Source organism: Tyto alba, unplaced genomic scaffold (genome assembly GCF_018691265.1).
Source record: "Tyto alba isolate M040663 unplaced genomic scaffold, T.alba_DEE_v4.0 Super-Scaffold_2, whole genome shotgun sequence".
NCBI classification, from domain to species: Eukaryota; Metazoa; Chordata; class Aves; order Strigiformes; family Tytonidae; genus Tyto; species Tyto alba.
The window spans coordinates 7,474,852-7,497,524 of NW_024881282.1; the positions used below are offsets into that span (position 1 = coordinate 7,474,852).

The 22,673-nt window shown below is 37.5% G+C and overlaps 1 protein-coding gene across 9 annotated transcripts in view; it reads left to right on the forward strand.

Annotated features, from left to right (window-relative positions):
• The window catches only part of DLG2 (discs large MAGUK scaffold protein 2), a 1,033,591-nt gene that overhangs the window by 199,352 nt on the left and 811,566 nt on the right, over nucleotides 1-22,673 (forward strand). The gene's annotated exons all lie outside the window — the stretch shown is intronic.

A 22,673-nucleotide genomic window follows, 5' to 3' on the forward strand; every position in this document is an offset into this window, starting at 1 on the left:
CCACTATTCTGCATGGTGCAGTGGTGCTTGGCCAGTATTTCTTAATCATTCTAATGTTAATGAGGCTGTTGAGACTAAAGGTTTTATACTGGTGTTTTGGCTTCACTACACTAGTCTACCAATGTGTAATGATATTTTAAAGCCCTATACAAACCTAGAACAGATGCATTAAAGACATGATGTTATTAAATCACCAAATCAGGGTGCAATTAAGATTTCATAGTTTTAGTTTTTTATAAAACAGCAACACATCACTATAGTGCTCTATGGCAAATCCAAAGAAGCAAAGTCACTCAGGTTTGTATTCAGGTGGCAATGGGTAGCAGTCTGGGATGTAACTATTATAATATTTAACTTTAATAGAGTGTTTGAGGACACGGGCTATGCAGGACCACTGGAGTCAATGGAGGCATGTAATTGCCTCTGAGAGTTTCTCCTGTAGAAACTTATCTCAAATGCCATCGCTGCCTCCTGCTTAACAAGTCTGTAAGGATCCAAGTTTTGTGGCCTTGAAAGCAGATCTCCTGGTCTTAGATGCCACAACAGCTTCTAAGTAAGCAATCTGAATATGGATATCGAAGACCATATTCCAGCCTAGTCCAGCCCATCTTCTCCTTGTGCAACAGCAGAAGGTGGTTAAGGTCCTTCATGTGGAAAAATTGATCCCTCCCTTGCCATGTGAGACGTATTCTGTGGTAGCTCGCTGGGAGGAGAGCTGAGCCATCCCTGTGGCTGAGGGATCTGCTGCTCAATAGTCACTCAGAGCTGTGAGACCCTATATGATAATAAATCAGAGGAATCTGATTTATTTAGAGTCTGATTTCTAGGTTCGCATTGTGTGAGATAATACTGCAGCAAAATAACAAGAGCCTTTTAAGTGGATATTTATCAAAAAATAGCAAATAATGCTTGGAAGGAAGGATTAAGAGACTAAATGCTGCATTTCCCTCCAGTGCCAGGAATGTGAGAACAGTTTTATGATCCTTGCCATTGAGCGTGTAAGGATTGTGTACCTATTCCTCCATTTTCTTGTAATTTTGTTGCTGCTTTACCTGTGCAAGTTAAATCCAAAAGTTATGGACAATGTTAAGTGTCTGCCCATGTATTCTGAAAGACCTCATATTCTTTTGAATTCTTCCTAAAATAATTAAATTCAGAATATTTTATGAATTTTGAAGTGTAGGCAAGACAACTTTGACTGCTAGACAATAGATATCTTAAATAATCATTACTTTGGTTGTGAACTCCTGCAGTTATTTTGGGCTTCACTGGGATTAAGCTTTCAGTGTGTCTGCAACTCCTCAGGACTGCATCTTCCTCAAAAACCATTAAATATAAGCAAACCCATGCCAATAAGGGGAAAAGAACTGAAAGGAGAGGACATAATAAGAATTCTTCTATAACTGTCTCAGTGACCTCAGCCAGCTGGTCTGGAAGAGCATTTGCACTTGCCTCCTGTCTGGAACGCCAGCCTTTTTGCATGGGGGCCTCTGCTGAAATATTCATTGTTAGAGAAAATAAAAGACCTGTTGAAATATTTCAGGTGCTTTGTGAGGTGGGGTAGGGGTCCATGCCTGGCTCTGGGTGAACTGATGCGCTGTATTTTGGTTAATAAAAGTAGCATTCACTGGTTTAGCCCTGCTGTTGTTCATAGGGGAGGGAACACAGAACAAAACACAGTCACTGAGGATTCTGTACATTGTAGGTGGAGAATCCACAGGGTCAGAGTGAAGTGTGTGTCCTCAAGGACTACCCCAACACATTGTTGACAATGCATCTTGCTGCATAGGAGATGGAGTGAAAGATGTAACCGTTCTCTCGCTGGGAGAGAGGGAGAGCTGGAGAAAAAGGGGGTGAAGAATGGGAGAATAAAGCGGCTGATTCCCTTTGTGGAAACTGAGTAGTGTGAAAGGAAATCAAATATGAAAGCACAGCTTTAAAAGTTCATTGTTCTCTGGTTGGCTGTTAAAAGGCATACTATTTTTTTTAATGAATAAATAGTGAACATTTTTGTGTGAAATGTAATTTAAAATATTTTGTTCATTCTGCCTGCTTACTATATTATTCTGAGTTCTATAGGAGAACATGAAATTTTGCTTCATACTTCATTGAACTGCATGATGCAAGAAAGAAAATGGAATTTAAAACATGGACAAACCTGTCAGAGTCTAAATTTCAATAATTTTTATATTGTCTATAATGGAAAATACATTCTTGATAACTCAGAATAGAGAGCATGATCTGACCCTGCTAGATGCATATTTTTGTGAAATGTCTTATAGCACAGTCCAGAGACAACCTGAGATATGCAGTGCATTGCATAGATTCTTTACTGACTGATTATTCTTTGTTCATTTGCATGGCTTGATTTTACATTGGTCTTTTTTTTCCCCAAGCAAATACACTTTACTTGCTAACAGGATACCAGCTGCTGTTCTAATTTCACATTGAGTCCGTGTCCCAGTTTCACATTTGTGATATGCTAATATAAACTTAGCTGTGCTTCTCCAATGCACTTAAAGTGGTATGAAATCTTGTTCCTCTTTATTGGGTTAGATGATATTACAGTCCTGAAGCTTCATACTACCGTGAACATATATCAGAATGTTGTATTTTCTACTGGATTTAAAAGCTAATTGGCAGTGCTAAATCTCTTCTTGCATGTATTTCTCTTTCAAACAGCTATTTTGTTTTATTCTGAAGTGTTTACTAGAGATGAGGAAAACAACCTGTCATATTGATCTCTAATATATATGATTATGTGAATATACTTTACTTTCCTTAATTAGCACTTTGTAGATCTGTTAGATTTCATGTGTAGCTACAAAATGAATAATTACAGCTTAAAGGCATATCAAAACTATTAAAGTCAGTGGAAAAAATCACCAGTATCAATGATTTGGCTTTAGCCTGTCCTGTCAAAACTTAATTTTGTAGTGCAAGTATATGTAGGAAGGTGGGAAAATATGTAACACACTTTCACTTAATGCCCTTTTGATACACCTCCTACATCTATTCACAACTTACAAACTATGGCAGAGGAATGAAAAAGTCTAAGAGCTCTGAAGTCTGGATTTAAGTCTGGCTTTAGATTCAGGTTATCTCTCTTATGAAAATAAAATAAATGTTATTTGTTACCCTTGAAAATAAATTTTATCTATTTTTATGGTTATGAGACGCTGATTGATGATGGTGGGAGTCAGGCAAGAATTCATAGGGTAAGTAAGAAGTAGATGAGGTAGGGACAAGGTGGATGCCCAGAGATATTTGGTCTGCAGTAGGGAATGTTGCAAAATATCGTACATAGTGGCTGCATGGTGCAAGTAGGAATAAGATTGGGGGAAAGGGAAGGACTGTAATATTCTACAATGTGTACACTAGCACAACGTTTGAGAATGTCCATCACCTTGGGAACAGCTGAACAGAGACATGGTAGGTTTGGGCATGTGTCCTCCTCCTCCATCTTTCTTACCATGAATCCAAAATATGGTGCCAAGTGATGCTTGTTTGTTTCTGGCTGACATGTGTATGTAATAGGCTGGTGTTGTTTGCCTGCAACATCCCAACCTGCTTCAGCAGGAGGCTTAATATCAAACTCAGACATAAGGGTGGTGGGAGAGGCTTTTGAAGAGCAGTTGTGAACTGTGATCAGTCCTCAAATAGGGGAGAACACCAGGCTTAGCTTTTGTTTTATTTTTTAATTTTTGTTAGTAAAACCATTGTGAGGAAGGAGGCTGTGATGGTAAAGCTGATAAGAAGTAGGAGTTGAGGAGAGTAATACAGAAAAAGCTTTCTAAAGGACAAATATGTCAATTATATTAATATGTCATATGTAGCCTTTATGGAAAGTTGACAGTGTATTGGAAATAACAAATATAATAAGAGGGATGTATGATTGATTCTTCAGTGATCTATCATTTTCAAGTGTTGCAACAGTCAAGAAAATGTAACTTCTAAGGAAGCCACTGAGACCTGAAGGAATGTGTTAATTATGGGCTAGAAATATGATTGAAAATTCAAAGAAATCTCTGTCTACAGTGTGCAGAGAATTCACTGCTTGCATTTCATATCTCAGAATCTAGTCACAGGGTACAAAGAAGGGGATGGCCCTAAGAGTTCACATGCATGCCTAGATTAAATGCTGATTGTGAAATCATATGGGATAAATGAATCAAGACAGAGGAAGATTACAAGTGTCTGAAGTGTATGCACAAAGAAATCCCCAGGAAAAGCTGAGGTGGGGGTGAAGCTAAATAGACAGGAGAGCATCTGAGGAGGAACAAAAGTTTAAAATATCCATGCTTAGCACACATGTTTAAGCATGCTTCAGGATTGTATCTCATACTGGGTTTATTTTATTTTATTTTATTTTATTTTATTTTATTTTATTTTATTTTATTTTATTTTATTTTATTTTATTTTCCGGTAGTGTAGAAATTTGTCTTTGAATTAGTGATCTAGAAACCTATACAGTCCACGTAGGGAAAGAGACACCTTTTGTGCCTAGACAGACCTTTAAACCAGATCAACTGAAATATGTTCTAGAAATGCTAATTTCTTTTACTGACCATGAATGCAGCTGACAATGATCAGCTCTCTCACTTAGGTGAGACAAATCCAAATCCTTGTTTATAGTACTATAATAAAAAGTTAATTATTTGTTTTATAAAATAAATGCTGCATTATTTTATGCTCATCTAATGTTTAAAGCAGTCTAAATTAAATCTGGCAGGCAGAGGGCACCCTATCTTCTTGAAGGCAATATTGGAATACATGAGGACTGTATACCAAATCTTGGAGTGCCTAAACCCAAACCCTCATGTTATTTGTTCTAAAACTAGTATTCTCATAATTATATTGGACCTTGTGACTGAGGCATGAATTGTTTCATCAAACCTCATTTGAAGTAATAAGGCCAGAAAAATAAAGGACTTCTGATACCTGCTTCCTGCTGACCTGTGAAAATCAATTCAAGATCTCTTAGTATCAACGGCAAGAGAAAGCAGAGACTCACTGTGCCAGACCAAGGGCAGGCTGAGAGGAGCAGGAGCCATTTTACATTCGAAGTAGAGGGTAAATATATAATATGTGGGATTTTTATTAAGAATATTTTGTGTCACAGGACTCCTTAGAGCACAGTATGCTAATGCTACAAGTCGGTTTGAGGTGGCTGGTATGAGTTAGTAAAATATATGCCACGGTTTTTTGGAGATACATTCCACATTCACTTTTGTTTAAATGCTATAGACACTTTTGGTCTGGCACCTGCTGATTCCCATTATGGTTTCTGATCAGTGCCTGTTTTGCCTTTGCTGAAAATTTCTCAATAAATGTAAGTGTGAATTCTGCTTTACTGCATATACAAAGACTTGGCAATTCAACCACAGCTCTAAGTGGTCATACTGACTAGTATGAATTTTCATAAGCTTTTGTAATATTTATTTCAGTGGTCATCTTCTCTCATAAGCTTGCTTTGTCAGATTATTGTTACCGAACAAATTGAAGAAAACACAACTACAACAAAATTCTCCGGAGTCTGATATCTGATAGAAGCACAGTACACACAGGACTCCACTTAGTTTCTCTTTACTAAAGGGAATTGCAGAATTATTTTACAATACCTTAGATAGACATTGGATTAGAATAAAATACATACAAAAAGAGGAAAAAAACCCCCAACCATCTGGTGAAAAGCCATTAAGAAAAATGACAAGAAAACAACTGCAAGAAAATATGAGTTTCTGACATGGAATAATTGAGTCTTTCACAGGGTGAAACATAATCACAGTCTTAACATGTAACAAGAAGCTTAGAGCTTGAAGAGAAAGTATATTATTTTCTAAGATAAAAAAAGCTAGTGACTTTCACCGAGTGGCTCAAATAAAAAAGTATTTTCACAAAATTTTTCTTTTTAATGAGTACTTCTGCAGATCCTTCAGTGAAGTACCTGAGCTTCTTAGAAACTGTAATTCAGCCATGCCCATTCCCTTTGGAGTAGCATGATAGAATTTATACACTTCAGACGCATGAGAAATAAGTGGGTTTCGAAAAAGCGTACTAGACATCATATAGTGCTTTATCTGTAGCTGTTCAAAACTTTCAGGAAATAGAAAAGGGACTGTCTGAGGTCTAAGTGCAGACACAGAAATCTTGGTAAATTGGGATGAAGTAGATCAAGCCTGAAACAGAGAGCAGGGGTTTCAGTTGTTCCTCCTGCCAAGGGAGAGAGATTCTGGATCAGTGATTTGGCACTTGCTAATGTGCTTGGTTGAATCAAACTGCTTTGGGATTTGTTTAAAATTTTAAACTTGGGCTAGAACAAGTTCTTGGTGGCTTTGTGTGCACACACATACACGTGTGTGTGTGTATGTGTGTGCGCGCTTGTTTTAGGCTTCCTTTGGGTACTGGCTGCATTGAGAAGACAAGACTATATCACTTTCCATAGTCTCTTTCAAAGTCTTGACCAGGCTAGATTCTCCAACCAGGCCTCCCAGAGACATATCGGAGGATATCTACATTTTCCATATCTGCAAATGAAGGTCAAGACATCTCAATAGAAGGATAAAAACTTGTCTTTGCTTGTGCCTTCCCACTTCTCACGACAACTAACTTGATCTGGTATTTGACCCAACTCTATAATTCAAATCTGATTTTTACACCATCCACTTGATTTTACCTTTGACACATCATCTTGTCACTGTGGCAGAAAATATGATTTGTTGTAAGTTTACACTGGTCATGATGAGAACCGGAGCAGAGGGCTAGACCTGATATCACAGGAGACCCCACACCTGTAGATAAACACATGGTGAAAGTTTCCATAGCCAATTTGAAAGTACTCAATTTTTCCAGGTTTTCAGCTGACATCAGGAGCTGAGTGGAGCTGTGCTGAACTTTCTTTGGAGGAACTTATGTATCAAGCTAGTCTGCAGTTGAGCATGGAAGATGCATACAACTAATATTTTTTTTAAGGACCCCGCATTCATTTAGAGCCTAAATAGTTTGCATCTGGAAAACATTGGTGAGATGAGTCAAGACCAGTGGTTTTAGAACTTTAAATTCAAGCTCATTTTTCTCTGGGAATCTGCTGATGTTTGAAACATTTATACCACTTGCTTTCTTAGGAGCTTTATGCTGCAACCCACAATCCTAGTATCTAGTCATAGATTTATCTTAAAGTTACAGCATGTATTTATTATATTTTAATGGGAGCAAAATAAACTCTGTACTTTATCAAATGCATCTGTCAAATTTGACAGAAATACCCAGCCACTGTGTTTTTACAGATCCTCAGTTTATTGATTATTGCAATGAAGAAAAATGAGAAAACAGTAAATATGGGAGCACATTCTCCCACCAAGCCAACAAAAGAAAGTTGTGGTTGTCTGACATCCTTTTTTTTCAGAAAACAGAACAAGATGGCTTGAAGATTGTACTTGTACTGACCACTTTTGAACCTATATTTACACATGTTCCTGTAAAGGGAAGGGCTGTCTGACCCAATTACACTGAAAGGAAAACACAAAAGAGGGAATTTTTTTTTGTTTTGAAATGTTTTCCACCACTTATCATGCCTTTTTGCTTTCATCAGTACCAATGTCAATCTACTTTTTTTTTTTTTTTTTTTAGAAATGTTTCTTTTTACCTTAGAAACCAGTTTTTATCTATAAAAATGGGAGACAGGACAGAAAAGTTTCAGTTATTTATGTACATTTTTCATTCACATTAAGATACATAGTTCAGTTGTTTAGCCTTGACATCCTCTAATCTGTTTTTACTTTAGAAGTTGAGTGCCTTCTAGTGTCATGTACTTCGTGTTGCACTGTTGCATTCATCCCATTTATGTCCAGGATTGAATCCAGCATGTGGCTGAGAACAAGATGTGAATGTAACCAGGAGCAGGGCTGCCACAGGATACTGCTAGGAAAGGATATCTCCTAACACGCTTTTTCTCCCCCACCCAGTAATCCCTGATGACTGATTAAGGTAGGACTTTCAGGGTTTGGCCACTTCATTCACTGTGCATAGTCCAAAACATTTTTATTGCAGTTGGAAAAAAGTACCTTTATAATGGTATAGGTTTCTAGGTTTTGGCAATGAAAGATGAAATTACAAATGAATTGTGAAAACAGTTTCTTGGATCAGTCATTTGCCTTTTCATTAATTTTACTTAGCCTTTTACTTTAAATAGCTTTTGTTCAAAGTACTAGAGATGCTTTCTTTGCTATTCAGTGTTTGTGCTCTGAGTGCCTCTGATGATTTCTGGGCTTCAAACTGTCCTCAGGAAGCTATTCATAGCAGTTCATGCATGGAGGCCAGCCCTCATCTTCAGTTAATTTGAATGTGAAAATGGATTTCAGATATTTTACCTTGCATTTATTTATTTTAGTAGACTTTTCACACTCTTTAGATATACTTTATTATTAGGCCCTTCTTCATCAGTTCACCCACTTTCTCATCAAGTTCACACCTTTTCATGTTACATATACACACACACATTCACACACCAACACACACTCATGCAGTGTATTGCTAATAGAAAATTATTTTCTGAAGCATAGACTCAGAATAAGTCTCTCTTGCTCATGTTCAGACCTTCCCACTGCAGAAAATCAGGATAAATGAAATAGTATTTCTTCTTTTAAACAGGCATTATTAGTAAGCTTCTTGGCATAATGAGATTGAGACCTCATACTCTGTCCTTATCAGAATAATTAGCCAAAATTAATCTTGAATCTCCCTTGCTGCCTTGTTACCCCTGTGTATGTCATATTCAGTCAACACAGATAGCAATTTATTCTTCCCTTCTTCCCTCTGGCAGCCGTTGACATTCTAACATGAGATACAGGAGCTGGTGACAGCTGCTCTGTCAATACCTTGGATCTCCAGTTAGGTGAATGGAGTTACCAGCCTACTGACCATGTGTCAGAGAACAGTCAATTAATAAGTAGGTGGAAGAAGAGTTGTAAATTAAATGTAATGAGATCAGTCTGGAAGTTAATATTAAAATTATCAATTTAAACTAAGTAATTCAGTATTTGCCAAAATGTTTTACATTGTTCAGAAGCTTTCTGCAGCCCCCCCGCATAACCATGCAAGTGTTTAGTTTTACAAAACATTGGAGTAGTCACATATTTTCGAACAATGGTGCCAATTACATTCCCTCTCTCTGAGGGACATGGAAAAAAGACAACTGTGATTCCTGAGAATTCTCAGAGGACAATAATCTTTAATGCTGCTTTAAATGAGTATTTTGTTATAGGTTATAGAATTAAGAGGCAAAAATCCCCCTTATGTAAAAAAACAGGATAAGTAATAATCTGCTAGAATGATGACAAAATGTTTTCTCCTTTTTTGACTAGAAGCCTAATTGCTTTGTTCTCACTCCCTGGGAAATGTCTTATCTTGCTGAATACCACATGTGATATGTGGTTTGCTACGCCCTCTTATACACACAGTCTTTCCACAGCATCTCAATGTTACAAAGTCAGGGGAGAGAGAAGCACTTCTACTTTGCCATTGATCTCTCCATGGTTCATGGCTTACTGTGACATCTTAGTCTAACTTTGAGCCACAGATAAGCATTTTCTTTGATTTCCATGTGCTTTAAAGATGATGGGTATTAGGTTCCTTTCTTGCACAGGCACTGTTAAAAATATATGGAAATATTTTCATTAAGAAAACATCTCTGCAAGACACTGGATTTCTTGAAATACTCAATGGGATCTAATAGATAAATCTGAGTACTGCAATTGTCAGTGAGGCTCTTTAATTTTATGTAGAAGATGAACTAAACAGGAAACTATTGTTATATATATTCAGTAAAATTCTAGGTATTTAGTTTGGTTTGGTCCAAAATTTTTGCCTCTAAATATGCCTTTTGGCTTCATGCCTTGTACTGCACCCAAGGTGTATTATTGCGGCACAATACTGCACATCCTGTCATGCCGTGTGTTCCAGCAGATGTTCTTCAGAATTACTTTTCCACCATTTGAAATTAATTTCAGTAGATTCTTTAATTACATAAGTTTCCAATTCTTCTGCAATTCAAAATGCAAGATTCTTATGATTTGAATATATGTATATTTTATATACAGTTGTGTATTAATATTTATATCCAGTGTCTGCATAGCACATAAACATACATGTCTGTTTAATATTAATCCATAGTCATGTGATAAGCAACAAGAGTGAAGTTAGGGTTTAAGTCAAGATCTGGAATGAAGTAGATAGAAAATATTCAGTATGGCACATTTAGAGCTTCAGGGGAAAATTGTTATAAGTGATCTCATTTAATCTGAATCCTTGTCATCCTTTTTCATTGGTAATACTAAAGTGAAAGTCTTGGATGAATAGAGATCAATAATTATTTTCACAGGAATTTGTCTTAACCAAAAAAAATCTCAAAAAACTACTATCCAAAATTATTTATCCTAATATAGTGATTCACATATTGTTTTGTTACTGATTTGATTGCTTTGTTGACAGAAGTTTTAGGCATATCTTAAATTTATTACTGCTTGTTCTTGTTTGTTTGTTTGTTTGTTTGATTTTGTTTTTCTTTCAAAAGAATGGAATTATTTCTTTATATCTCTTTGGAGAGATTCAAATGTTATGGGTTTAATGGCCAAAAGTAAGAATTAATTAGAAAAATCTGTTTGGTAAATATTCCAGATTTTCTATCTGAATAGACAGATGTTTATGAATGTGATTCTTTAAAGGATCTGATTCAAAACTCATGGAAGAAGATCAGAAGGCCCACCCTCTGAATTTGATGGGCCTGGAGCAGACCTTAGAATATAACGAACAAATCTGTTTCTGATTAGTACTGGTCTTGCCCATGTAAATGTTTTACTGTTTTTTTACAAAGGAAATCTTAGGAAATAAAATTAATCAAGATATTCGTCGAGTCTTCATCTGCAATCAGTCTTTTGTGAAATGACAGCTATTTCCATGATAACAAACTGGATCGTTACAGATGGAGAATTCAGCTGGGCCAGCAAAATTTTGAGACCCAAAATTGCAGAGAGGGTTGGGGAGGGCAAGGATTGGGGTTATTCTGTTCGGGATTTCTGTTCTACACAGACAGTTTTGCTAGCATCACGTCTTCAGAAACTAAGCATTAGGTCCCAGGAATCATGCAATGACTTAACATTCATTATGCCTTTTATAAGATGATACATTCCTAGTGGTTTGTCTTCTGTTTTGAAGCTCTTGGGCTGCCATGCTCATGTTTTCCAAATATTTCTGTATAACCAGGAGAGCTGGAAAATTGCTTTTATTTATTCATTAATAGGGAAGTTGAAATTCTCATATAATCTATGACTCAAAGATCTGGGGCTCTAAGAAAAATGCTTAATATCATGACAAAATTGCAAGACTTGGCAGCTTTGCTCAGATGAATCATAAAGGTCGAGACTCAACAATTTTTGCTTTAAGTAAAATATATGCCACTTCCACTTGGATATACAGACAGGTGGCAGAAATCTTCACATTATTTGTTTAAGTAAAATAACTAAGGAGCCTGCTTTTCTTCACCTCAAATATGTCTCTACACTGGACCAAAAACCTTCATAATTTTTCATCCTTGCAAACCTTGGAGGCCTACGGCTGAAAAATAAACTCCCAGAAGTAATGTTCTTCTCTGGAAAGAGTCTCTGCCAGGTCATGCTTTGTGTACCAATGAATCTCAGAGGTGAGTTATGAAGGTTATTCCAATGATTGCTTGCAAACACTATAAAATAATCCCCCTGTCTGGTGTGCTGCGTATTTCACATATATTTTCTGAGGTGGAGTATAAAATTCCCCAGTCTTCTTTTTTTCAATTAGACATGGACATCGAAAATCTTACAAACTACTAAAAATGCTTAAAATAACTTTTGTACCTGCTGGCAACATTTTCTGGTTTGTGTTTCAGTGTCTCAGATCCTTTATTGGTAATGAAGCAAAGTCTGTATGTCCCACTGGGAAGCTGAGTTTCCCCCTCTGCCAGCTGTATTCCTGATTTCCTTTCTGTAGGTGTTTGGTTTATGAGATTCAAACCACTGCAGATTGCAGACTACCAAATTAAGTTCTCAAAATGCTGACAATTTAAATGCTGTCACATGTTAATGTTATTACATCACTGAAAGTCTGAGTTGTCTGTACCCAGAAGACACATTAGATTGTTGTTTGTGCTTTGCTACCCATCTGGTGAGTAGCTAATTATTTGGACCCCTTCCAACAGGGTCCAACAAGCACCTGGCAGAGGATGTGCATCTGTTTCATTCTGCCATTGCAAAGAAGTGACCATTTTGGTTATCGCTGTTTAATTATAAAATTATATCTGAATGACAAGAGTGAACTTGGGCCAATATCTTGAATGGGACTTTGAAGCATGGGTGTATCTATTAAATCTAATATCCCCAGGGTCCCTGTATCATCAGCAAGAAAATGAATGTTTCTGTAGTCTGCCTTTCAATGACTTGTGTACCTGGGCTCAAGTTAACGTTTGTGAATATGTCCTCCTCCCCTTTATCTAATCTATCAGCAGAATTTTCTGAGGCACTAGCTATAAGCATGTAGAAACCAAAGTCTTACTGAATTGCAGGGAGACTTTGTTTCCTGGGTTTCATGTTAAAAGATGACCAGTATAATTAAATTTTCAGGTCAGTTATAGTAAGGTACTTCTACCTTGTTCCAGATTTTGTGCTGGAAGAATAATTTAACAGTTGTTAATCCCCAACTATTATTTTTGGGATAAATAACCCAAAATGATAACTATTCCCCTGGCATCCAAAACCAGCCCATGTGATGATTCTCTGATTCTTTTGAAATATTTTTCTGATGTGTAGGAAGATGCAGACATATGTTGAATGCCTTCTAATGCACCCATGCATCTTCACTTGCTTAGGTCCATCATCTGCAACCAGGCTGACATAGAAGTGGATTATTGGGGATTGGGGTTTTTGTTGGAGGGTTCAGTTTGCTTTATAACTGACTACCTATGGCCTGACAAATTTAGCATCTGGGAACAGAGCACTGAAAAGGGTGAACTATCCTGTCTAAGAGAGAATGGCTTGAATAATGCATGTGTCAAACACTGTTTGTTCAGACTGTGAGCAGGTTCTTGATGTAATCTTATTTATTACATTTATATTTGTAAAGCAAGAAGGGTTTTGTTCACACTGTGTTTTGGGATTCATATAAATACCCATATTTGCATGTGGACAAGGCCTTTTATCAGACATGGAATATTTGTGGCCTGTGGTAAGCATAAGGTCATGCTAAATAAAGCCCCACTTCTAGCCTGAAAAAAATCTACAAAGTCTGTCCGAACTGCTTCAGAAATCCTGTGAGGCACTGTAAAGAACACCATGTGCCTCGCACTAGCAGCTACATGCTGTGAATAGCAAGTTCCCAACAAGCAGTTAAATTGAATAGTGTGTAAACAAGCCGCAAGGTGAAATTTCTCTATGTAAACTGCATGCAAATGATTAACAAATTATTTGGTAAAGAGGTTGTTCTATCAGCATCAGATCTAATAAAGCTTGGGTTTTTTTTTTTGAGGTGTGGCAGCAGAGAAAGAGTTGTTTTGATTTTATGACCAGGCATTAAAGCATTTCTGCTGCAATTAATCCAGAAGGTATTAATGGGCTGATGAGTAGCACATGTGCACGTGCTGGTGGAGAGGTCAGCTGCTACCACCAGAGAAAGTAGACAGTTTTGGCTCTCTGTTTTTCCATTGACCAGGGCAATAATAGCATCTGTCACCTCTACCCAGCGATCTATCTCACTGGACTCTCAGCTGAGTGACAGTAAATACAATATTTTAGAGAGTGTGGGAAATGTATCATCAGTGAAGAATGGCATAAAGCACATCTGTACTGCAGCTGTGCCAAGCTGGCAGGTGACACATCACAGCTGAAAAGCAAACACACGGCAAGTCTCATGTGTGCCTACTGTATGCCACTAATATTATCAACAGTTTTTTACATTTGATTCACTATTTATGTTTGTATTTGTGCCACCTGCAATGTGTACAAGAAGCTTTGGTCTCCCTCATCTTGTAGGGTACCATTTTGCTGAACCCTCATATCTAAGAGCAGAATTACACCTTATGGCTTCACAAAGCACGTGTGTGAATTGAATGTGCCCCTGTATACATTAATTTTGTCTTAAATTACATAAAAATTTTCTTGTCTTTCTTATGCAGGCTCCGTGTTGTGTATATATCTGCACTGTGCATGCATAGATTATTCAGTACCACTGGTCCACTAAAGTCCTGATATCATTTACTCAAAACATATACTGGCATAGAGTATTTCAGACCTCCCAAAGCATGTTTCCAACATAGACATTACATACACTTCTTTGCTATTGTGTCAGTCATACACTTTAGCATAATCTTGTCTGACCAACCTCCTGCTCTATGATCTGTTCTGTTTTCATCTGAAAATCAATTAGTGTCTTTCACTTGTAAACGTGAAGACAGGCTTATGTGAGTCCATCTAGCAGGTCTTGAAATTGTTTGGAGCCAAAGCCTAAAGAATACCTAATCTTCTTTGATGAACTTGAGTTTCTTCCCATCTGCTGCCGAGGGGGTGGAACAATAGTGTGTCACACAGAAACTCAGGCTAATGGGATTCAAGGAACAATTCCTTACACAATCTCTCAGTTTCTCGTGACTATTCCTTTCTCCTTCCTGGTGCAAAGTGTGGCAGCTGCACCTGCCCGATGAAAATGTGGGTACCCGTCTGTTGAACCTTTCCTGTGCCCTTGCTCTAGGGCTTTACGGTAGTTGGGGTCTTTGGCCAATAGGGGCTGGTATTGACCGCAGGTCATATTTGGCTTGGGTATAAATGGGGTCCCTCGGGGAGCCATTTTGAGCTAGTCCCGCCCCGAGTAGTGTGCTGCAGGGAAGTACTCTCCCCTTGGGTTGAGACACTGCCCAAGGAAATTCCTCAGGGTTCCTATGGGTTGGGATGCTGCCCTAAGATGTTCCGCGAGATTGAGAGTCCTTACCTTTTATTAGGTGAGTGATTGATCAGTTTGGGTTGTCGTTAAACCCCTGGTTAGTGTTTTGGGTTGTCGTTAAGTGCTAGAAGTTTGTGTGGTGATAGTTTTTTCTCCTCTTACGGACATCTGAACCTGCTCTTTGTATGTTTGCGGAGCGTTGATTAATTGTGTGTAAAAATAAATTCTGTTTTTTAATTGTCTGTTTGTTTGTTTGGGAGTTTCTGCAACACAAAGCCAAACAGGCAGCTTACCCTGCTTGTGGAAAAAGGATTATGCATTGATGCACTGTCTGAGCTCTGAGGCTGCCAGTGCCCCTATGTGGGGTTGATGTCTGCTCCTCCACTCCATTCCTATGCAAAGTCAAACAGGTTCATTTAACTCTTTACTAAATTAATTTAATTTACATTCAAGTTCAGAGATGATTAAGATCTTGAAACCCCTAGGAAATCTGAATTTTTAAGATAAAGTCACAGCTCAATTTAAACATATTCATGACTACGCAAGGAAAGTTACAGTCAATACCTAAACACGATCTGTCTTCAGGTGATTCTTGGAGAAGCACTGTGTGATTTTTTTTTTTTTTCCCTAGAAAAAAAAAAAAAAGCATACATCTGGTTATTGTTTCCCTAATCTCCTTTTCTGAGAGATATTATTTCTCTACTTTTTTCTCTTATCCTCTTTTTCACCTTCCTTGGGATCAAGAGCGATTGTTCTCAGATATGGTTTAGAACATTATCTAGTCCAATCTCCCCTTGGCAGCAGTTGAGTATGAAAAGACAGCAGCACTTCAGTCCTCTGAAATGGTATCATTAGGGCTATCAGCAGGAGGAATCCTTTCAGATGCATGTACTTCCTACTTCACCATGAACCCAATATAATTTTTTCTCCCACTTCTCTTTCTGTCTCTTTCTGAGGGAGTACAGCCCATGTTATCTTTGTACAATATCATGCTTTCTTATTAAGCACACCAGAACACTGTCAGCAGCATTGGAAGAAAATGACCGTAAAAATAAAATTTTGTTTCTATATTTATGTTGCTGGTTTAGCTAGTAAAAGACTGTAAAGTTGCTTCCTTATAGTACAATAGCCTGCTTGTCAAGAGGAGACAAGCATTCTGAGATGAACCCTGCCTTTAATTCCTATACAAAATGTTAGGTGTAACAATACTTACAAATTAAAAATAAGTAAATAACAAGGCTCCTTGTAGTCACATTTCACATACACTTTTGTGAACCTCATGCAGCTACTTATTTTGCTGTTAGCAGTGCAGTATCTTTGAAGCCCAAACCCCTCATTCTCTATGTAGAATATTTTTAAAACAAATTATATGTTAAAAACATGAAAACAGTAAATTAAGTGACATGCTATCAGTCTGATAACACATCTTTCTAGATTCTTTTTTCTTGGGTGACTCATTGTTATATCTAAAACTGAAGTATATAGGAAAATAGAATAGAGCATGGGATATATGGTAGAAAATTTTCCCTGTTTGGGTAAATGCAGGAATCCCTGCGGTAGTTGGCCATAGTTGTGCAGACAGGTATATGCCTGAGGCATTTCTACTATAAAATACTAAAACTGAATATCAGACAGATCTGATGACAAATTGAAATTGACTTGATTTTCATTATGATTAAAAGACCTTCCTGAAGCAATAAAAGTTTATCCAAATATTGGTTGTTCCCAGAAGATGTAGATCTGGATTTCTCCTGATTGACTTTGGTCACTCAGCTGAAATAGTCAAGTTAAGACCACAGACCCCTCATGTGAAAGAGGGAGTGAGACATAACCTGTGGATGTTCCTCTCTCTTTCCATCACTTACCAGAACAGCAGAGCAGTCTCCCATTTAAGGTTCCCCAGTTAAGTATCTAAAGAAAGGTGAGTTGAGCCCCAGTGCTTATACTAGGAGATGTTACAGTATGGCTTGTTTAGGGATAAATCCTCTTTTAACTAGGAGAAATATGCTGGAAGAACAATTTTCCAACTAGGACATATAAATGGAGTACTCAGAGCTGTAATAATAACTTAGATCCTTATTAAGTGCCTGTTTTGCAAGCTTCATGACTGCTTTGAGCAGCCGCATGAAAGAATTAGATGTTCTACTAGGGAACATGCTGTCTAGACAGCCTTGAGACTCCAAACACAATTTACCATGTATGTCTGTGATTTATAAACTGTGTGAATAGGTAACAACCTTCTAAGTCATATTAATAAAAATGAGTTATCTTCAGATTGTGTAAAATCTACTGTTAGCTACGCCCTTTCTTGTTTGTGAATGTATGTGTGTAGAATGAGCTTCAAGAGCTTCAGAATTACAGCAGCAGAAGAATTTGCATATCCTCATAGTTTGCTGCATGGGGCAGAGTTCTGATTTTATGTATGTAACTTCTCACTTCTGATTTATCAAAGTTCATTTGAATCCTTTGTCTTTTTCCCTCTGCTAGAGTATCTCCTAAACCTGGAGGTTCCCAGATGAATTGTGGGTGGGATACAAGCTTTCTGGATGAAGGGTGCTTCCCAGGATGGCATTCTTCTGTTTCATGGCCTTTTTGTTGCCCATAACTTCCTGTTGATGAGACCCTTTTCTTCCACCTGGATACATACTAAGGCTAAGAGTCAACGGCCTATCTTTACATAATTCATAATTTTGCATTAGCTTCAGTTGGGACCTGGAATCTTTCCTGAGTTGAGGCCAAAGGGCTCTACTTCCTACCTGAAATGTGCTTACAAAACCTCATCTCTCATAGCCAAGGCAATACACTGTTTGCAAGCACATTGTTGGCTTTATGTCCTCAAGGCATACACTTAAATCAAAAGTTGGTCTAACATACCATATACCTTTGTGTATGCCAATCTCCATGGTGTGTTTTTTGACTTTTTAGCATGCCTCTAAACATAATTACAGCTTGATTTTCCATCCTGTTTGACTGAGAGGCATTTGGCTGTGCTGATCTGGCATTTGTGTTGTGAAGTAGAGCTTTCCAGGGCTAGCAACATAACATCCTCAGTTAAAGACCCTGCCAAAAAAAAATGCTAGTGTGCTGATAAACAAAGAGTTTTGTTTGGGTACAACAAAGTGTTAAATTTATTCTGTTCATTCACCCCTTACTTCATTAGTATTGAGTTAGACTATATTTTTGGGGGATTAGATAAATTCCTTTATTAATTCATCACACTGGTAAATTGAAAATATTAATAACATTTGCATTGTACAATATTTGAATTGTAAATATTTGTAAATTTTTCCAATGTATCATAGGAAAAGACATTTAGGTTTGTTATTGTTTCACCTTGCTGATATACAATAAATGTCTTTCAGTAGTTTCATTCCAGAGTAAATACCCTGAACTTTTTTGTGCAGACTATATTTTAAAATGAGGAGAAGTTTAGACAAGAACTTTCAGGTCTGTTTTCTCAGAGGTAGGCAAAAGAAGTTTCTAACTACAACAACACTGCTGAAGCAGTGTAGAAATATGTGTGTGCAAATTTGTTCATACTCTGTTACTGATTGCAGAGGTCATGAATCAGTGACTGAAGGCTGCTCTTTAGAAGGTAAGTTTTCTTGGATAGATGGTTGGTGCCAGATAAAATTGACCATCTCTGTGTTATGAAGTTAGCATGCTTGGACATAGAAATCCAGTCAGGGAAACATTATAAGGCATCCTAAGGCATCTCAAATGGTACTAGACATCTGCAAGTGGGGAACAGAATGAAAACCCCCGTGGCTAGTCATTTGAACTGCTCTTTGGGATGTGACTGACCATGACAGGGTCTTAAACATTGAACTTACAGCTCCATAGGAAGAAACATCATGGTACCGATCCATGAAAAACAGATAATTGTTTGGTTCGGTAGGTTTGTGTTCAGTTAGTTCAATGAATTAAACTGGTTCACCATGAATTTGCATAACCACTGTATTCAAAACAAGGCCTGATGAGCAGGGGCAGTGATCTAGTGAAGTAAGGAAAAGTGCAATTATTCCTTTTAGCATCAACTATTTGTTTGATGAACTTAAGCATGTAATGTGGAATTATACTCTGTACAGTCTGATAAAACTGAACTCTGCAGCCCTAGAGATGGAAGATGAAGATTAACTATATTTGAGGTGTTCCTGTCATGGTGGAAAAGGAAGAACTAGGATGGAAATCCAGAGGCATCTATGAAAGCCCAGTTCCTTGTTTCTTCTGCTGCCAGGGAAGACAACAGTGGATGGAGAGAAACATATTGAAAGAACACCCTTATGAAAGAGGTTAAGGTTCTGAAGCTGACTTTGTTACATGTTTCTACCTTCTCTTTCTTCTCCCACTTCTCTCTTTGACTTAATTTCTTCTGTTCGTTGTCCAGATATTTGATAAATCACAGCACACATGGACTTTAGTTTACCTGACCTCAGGCCCAGAAGTCATATTCTTTTGTCTTAAAGAAGGCAATTTTCTTCCATATCTGCTAACCCAATTGCCAACTGCAGCTCTCTTACCATTTATTATCAATCAGGGAAGTAGTTGGAGGATTTCCCTTCTTAAGAGGGGTTCCCAGGGGGACAGAAAAAGGGCTGAAGTCTGGTCAGGTTAACAAAGGGACATGGGTTCCCAGATACTCCGAAAGATAAAAATAGAAATTTTCAATCCATATCTTGCTTCAGGCATTACAAATACAGAGAAATGGCAAGACCATGTCAAACTAGGCTTGCAGTATAGCCAGTGATTTCAGGAAGAAAAGACTATGCTTCACTGTCATTCAAATAGAGACATTTTTTTCCCTCACTGGTAATTTATCTCATTCACTCTGTCACCAGATTGCAGGGAAGGGATGTTAATACGGGTGTTAGGACATGTCTGTATGCTATGTGTATGCTGATATACACTTCTTCAAGCTGCTCATGAATGAATCTGTGTTTGGATGTATTAGGACAGCATCATGCCCAGAAGTTTTACACATGGTTTCTGGAAAAGATTTGACATTCTATTTAACCCTCAGCCAGGAGTAAATTCTATATCATTTGTCTGATACCACACTGTAGGCTCCCTGAACCAGAAACTACTTCTCTACTGTCTTACTTTTTTTTTTCTGGTGGGATCCAGGTGCCACCACAGTAGGAATATTATGCAGTAGGCAGCAAATTATGTGTTTCACAGGGAGAATGTATCCCACTTATCACTTAATTTAAGATTAATGGAAGAAAGTAGTACTTCCTGCCCAACTGGGAGGACAGAATCATCTGAAAGAAAGAAAAATCATAGCTTATGCAAAACATTGACAAAATAGGGTATCAGAACCAGCCAGGAGGAGGTAATGGAGAAAAGGAAGGTCTGTGACCTTGCTGACTGTTGGACACAGAGAGCTCTGAGCTAGCACTGACCTGAGCAGGCAGTCCAGATGGTGTGAAGGTGCAGGTCAGTGCTGCATAAATATAGCCGGGTTGGCTCTGGAAACTATTTTGCTTTTTTTATGTGTCACTGTACCTGAGCCACCTGCATATGTCCAGGACTGAGCTAACTTTCTTGGAAACAACTTAGGTATTTTCACAATGCACATTACAGGTCATAAATGCAGAAGATTGAAACTGCACTGGTGCAACTCCACTCCTAGTACAGATAGGCATAATCAAGAATTGATTGCATTAAGTATTTCAAAGAGGACAGACAAGATTGTTAGTTTTTTTTTTTTTTTTCAAAAGTACAAAAATAGTTCAGAATTTGGGATTTCACTGTAATGCTGTTTCATTTAATGTAAATTTTTCTGAGTTTTACTCTTAATTATCACTCTGACATTAAAGAAAATCATTAGGCATTGCCCATTCTTCCTTAATGGCCATATGGCAGTCTAAAGGAAAAGGGAAATAAATGTTATGGTAAGTTAACTGCACAGTGGAGTTGTAATCACAGGAATCCTGTCACCTCCAGTGTTATGACCCTTGATTAATCTCTATAACAGAAAGCAAATAAGTACTAATGAGTTTGTTTATTAGCATTTATATAATTTTATAGTTGCATTTAACTCTTAGAATGTTAATTACTATCTGTGATTAATTCCTCTCATGATGAAAAGTTTTTACTGGCAGCTATGCCTTTAAGACTTTGTGTTGATTCACGTGTAATTTAAATTGACAAGGGCTCCAGCAGTATAAAAGGGAACAAAGAGCCTGGTTTCAAGGTCTAATTTAGTTGTGGCTTCTGTATGGTTGATGCAGGACTGACTGGATGTGCTTTGATGGTAATATTAAGTCTCACCATTCCCTGAGTGAGGATTGAGGTAATTAGCAGGGCTTAGTGCCAGAAGGCAATGCAATTCACCATGGCTGAACCTAATTCAAGATTTATGGAGTGAGAATTTCAGTTATTTGTAGACTTTTAGACCACTGATTTTTCTTCTTTGAAGGCATTCTGACAGCCTGTTTATTTTCTCATATATGTTCTATTTAATATATATGGCTCCTACCTGGGTTCTTAACTGAGACATCTGCAGGCTTTTATATAGCAATGTGGTGAGTTCCAGTTACCTTTTCTTTGAAAGGGATGCTGTGATTTTCAGTTATTTTTTGTGATGACAAGGGAAAGCAGAGGCAGCAGCACCAGTTCACAGAAAACCTTAATTTTTTCCTCATTATTCCATAGCATAGCGAATGCTGTGTAATTGTTAACAGCAACTTAAAAGTATTTCCCATAGTTTCCAGAGCTAGTAGGAATAAGGTATTAAATCGGGAGCTGGCAGCGCCCCTGGGTTAGACTGTAGGTCAAAAAGGTTTAATGTATATACTCTATGTATATATGCTTATACACTAAAGTCTATACCAAAATCTATAAAGCACTGACTCTTTGCCCCTGCAGAGGGTTGACACTGCTCTGTTCAGTTTAGTGGCATCCAGAACTCTTGGTCCTGGGGAACACTGACACTTGTATGTGAACCAAACGAAGACATGAAATTTTGCAGTTTCCCACTAAAATATTATTGCAAAATATGCAGTTCTAGAACTAACAAGAAAATTTCATCCAGGCACCTTGCTTTGTAATTTGTAATATAATTATTTAGATTAATATAATAAGGAAGACTTTGGTATTTCTACAAAGATCAAAAGAAATTGAAGTGATGCCTTTACACTTTTTAAAACCATACTGTTTGTTCATTTTTTATTGAAAGCATGGAAGAAGTCAATACATTTGCATAAAACTTTTTTATTTTGTTGAATCACCAAAAGCTGAAAAAATCCTGAAAAGGATTAAGCTGAAAAGTTTTCTTAAATGGCTCTGTGGTACAGATAGTGGTTAAGAGAAAGAAAATGAAGGCAGCATTTTAACTGTTTATTTGTGAGGTTACTTTCCTAGCAGCTGATGATGATTTTCCTCCCACTACTTACACAGGTAACTACTCAAACATACAACCAAAAGTGACTGTATGAAAATCAATCTGTGTATCTTTCAGGGATATTAAAGGCATTTCCATCATCCATGGATTTGGGATCATTTTTGTGATAATCTCCCCACCAGTCAGATGTGCACGTGCATTGCTGGGCAATTTTCAGATGTGAAACAGCAGTAGATTTAGACTTTGCACTAGTCCATATGAACTATTCCTTTGGCTCATCTTTGAGAGCATGTCTTGGTGTGTGGTTACTTGCTTAAAGTCTAATACCTAAATTGTGAAAGATGCTTCAGGCCAGAACATCCTTATGTGTAAC